The following is a 3,642-nucleotide window of genomic DNA, read 5'->3' on the forward strand; positions in this document are numbered from 1 at the left end:
CAACAAAAGACCGCTTCTCAATACAATTCTCAGATAAGCACGACTTTGTCATCTTCTTCCTCCCATCCGATCCCCACTTATTTAGAGACCCAACCAAAAGCTCCTCTAGACTTCGTCTAGCTTATACCTCCACTATTTTTTTTTTTTTTTTTAATTTTCTCTTCCTCTAGACTTCGTCTAGCTTATACCTCCATTATTATTTTTATTTCCCATAGGTGCTTCCAAGTTTGTAGACTTGTCACTTTTGAGAGTGACTTAACAGTGAATCAACAACCGACACCTGTTTTATAGGCTAGGAGGGTTGACTAAGGGTACGACAATTTACACACTTGTGAAGGGCTAAACAAAGAATGCCTAACGTCATCTCCTAAATTCACATTCACTTTGTAGACTTGAAAATGATTAGGAGCAAGTTCTAGAAACAACAACAAGTACTTGATAGAATCACACCGAAACGAAAATTAGGCTCAAAGCTCACTGGGAATTGGCATTGAATCAAGCAAACAAGCAATTCACTCAAAAGCAATCGATACCAATTAAGCATATTCTCGCCATTTTCGCAAAGCATTATTTTAGACAACAAAAGAAATCATCATAAGCGCCCAAAAATAAACACCTCACAAGTATGGATAATTATACGATCATTACATCCCCATATTCAAGTCCCACAGGAGGGACATACACAAATCAAATAGAAACAAAATAAAGATAAACAAAATAGTTCACAGAGCAACGACCAATCAATAAGTTCATCATCACCAAAGATAGTGGGGGAAGCATCACCAATCCACGTCAGAACCCCCCCAAACTTATTCAATGCGAAGGATAGAATAAGTTTGAAGAGGAGTGGATGGTGTGGTTACCTCTACTCAGATGGAGGTCGAAACCTCGCATAATAAGCTTGGTAGAAGGCTTGTTCCTCAGCCCATCGTGCATCCCCCTGAGCTTGAAGGTGCTCAATCCGCGTCTCACATGCCTCCAGTCGGGATTCTTGACGAGCCATCATCAACTGGTTCTCCTGGCGCCATTGTTGCATGAACTCCCATTGGTTGTTTTGGCCCATCTGCAATTGCTGGATCCCCGAGGTAATGTCTGCCATTCGCCTTTCCCTAGAAGGGCGGCCTATTGGGCGACTTCTCTTCGGTCGGCTGCTCCCTTCTGGCTCATGCCCTGTAGCCTCCTCGTCTTCATCTTCGTCCATTTCCTCTTCAACTCGGGTAGGCAAGGGTTCATCTGGGATCTCTGGGCGTTGGAGTAAATGGGCGCCCACACGCATGGGTCGCTGGCCTTCGCCCTGGGGGGGATCACTCTCTATCTTTGCCAAATGGGCATCCGAGTTCATCTTCCAATTATCCTGATAAGTCCACCCCCCGACAGCAGTAAGTGTAGGGTCGGGGAATCGGAAGAATGTCTTCGGGCCTAGGATGAAATACCCGACGCCCCTACTGTCTACCGTGATCATACCGGACTTCTTCAAAAACTCCCAATCAATGGACATTGGCCCCGAATAGGGCTCCCGCTCCTCCACATCGACCTGAAAATGGAGGGCCAGACGGGTGACCACATCCCCACAACATAGTTTCCCACTCTTCTTCTTTGCTTGTCTCTCCAGGTGCTTAATCATGTAATATCCGATATTGATCCGCCGGTGGGCTAAGATGCCCCACAGAATGAATAGTACATCAGAAGATATGCTGCCCAACTCCTTGTGAGCGAATGGGAAGCAAACTAAGGCCTTGGCCATGTACCTTAGTACCGGGTTCCGGATGGAGTTTATCTTTGCGCGGGAGGGAGCATAAATAGGACCCTGGCTGGACGTGGCCTCATCCAATGTGATGCGGCCCCAGAAATCATTCCTGTTATAGTCCTGAGGCTCTTCAATGTAGCCTTCCTCATTGTCATCGAGCAAATGGAAGATGGAGTTGAACTCCGCCAACGTGAGTGTGTGCTCGACATTGTCCAGGCGGAAGGTGATGGAGGCCAAGGTGCTATTGCTGTAGTTCAATTGGAGCGTGGACATGAACTCCAAAGTTAGGACCTTATATGATCCATAACGATGTGCGAACAGGAAGTTTAGGTGTCCCGCTTCCAAAAGAGTTTCCCACGATGTTTGGATCCCCATGTCTGTGATCAAGTGGTCGACCGGGTACCGGGAGGGCATGCTATCCAGTGGTGCAAGAGCTGCCCAGCGTGCCTTCTGCTCCTTGCCCCTTAATGTGACATTCACATTCCGGGGGTTAGCTAGGTTGACCATGTTTGATGTACCTGAAATAAACCACAACAAATAGCTAACTCCCCCAAACTTTCGTCCATAAACAAAGATTTTTGAATGCTGGCAAGATAAAGTGAAAATAGGAAGATAGACTCAATTCCTAGAATCAGAAACACTAACACCAAGCAAGACATATAGGGTAGGCCAGCAAGTAGGATATTAGAAAGATAGACTCAATCTCTAAAACCCATGCCACAATTCCGTCAAATTAGGGAGATAGACTCAATCCCTATGGCTCACAAAACTATCACAATTCCCCCCCCCCCCCATTATATAGCAAAAGCTCAAACAATAACACCACAAGCAATTCAATTTCACACAAGTATGGATTTCACAACCATCATCAAAAATCAACTCAATTTCAAGAACAATGTAACACCAAAATCCATCAATTCATAGTCAATCTTCATCTCAAGAAAAATTCACAAATTAACACCATAGCTCTTCACAATACAACTCATAAGTGCAAATAACTTCATACCCACTACAAGAATCCACAATACACCCACGGAGAATAAAGATAAGAGGAGAAATCATACCTTTGGTGCTTAATAGTAGAGAAATTTCGAAAATTTGCCTCTTCTATGATTTCTTGAGCAAAACCCCCAAAATAATTGAAGAAACTCCTCTAAATCACAAGTAATGGTGATGTGTGGGGTGAATTTGAAGTGGGTGTAGTGATTGTGTGTGAATTGGGGGAGAAAGTTTGGAATGGAAGGGGGGCGCCGGTTATTGAGAACAATTGAAGAATTTCGAAAATTTCATACCTTTTAATAGTCCTAGGGCTCGCGACGCTGGACCCGGCCGGGTAGAATATTTGAACTACAAACCCACCCGGCCGGGTGTCATATTTAGAACACCTTCTGGACTCCGCGACAGACCCGGCCGGGTAGAATTTTTGAACTATAAATCCACCCGGCCGGGTGCCGTTTTTCGACCCTTTCTGGACATTTCCACCTCTACCCCGGCCGGGTATAATTTATGAAGTGTAAAGCCACCCGGCCGGGTGGCTCTTTCTGGGCGGTTTCTGCCTTTTTGTTCTCCTCGATCCGTTTTCCTTGTAAAGTTCGAATTCCTACACAAAACCCAACACCATACCCAGCATAATACCAATTCCGGCTTCTAATCAAGAGAAATACTCTAAAGAAAATTAAGAAAACACACCAAAGACAAAAACCAACAAAAAATCACATACAAAAGCAATAAAAATTACCTACTAGGGGTTGCCTCCCCTATAGCGCAACTTTTTACCGTCGTATGCTCGACGCTTCCTTAAGCTCATTGGGCGTGTTCCAATGTGAGCACGAACACCTCTTCCTTCTGCTCATAGCTATGGAATTTCTTCACATTTTGGCCATTAGCTGTGAAGA

This window comes from Salvia hispanica, chromosome 1 (genome assembly GCF_023119035.1).
Source record: "Salvia hispanica cultivar TCC Black 2014 chromosome 1, UniMelb_Shisp_WGS_1.0, whole genome shotgun sequence".
Taxonomy (NCBI): domain Eukaryota; kingdom Viridiplantae; phylum Streptophyta; class Magnoliopsida; order Lamiales; family Lamiaceae; genus Salvia; species Salvia hispanica.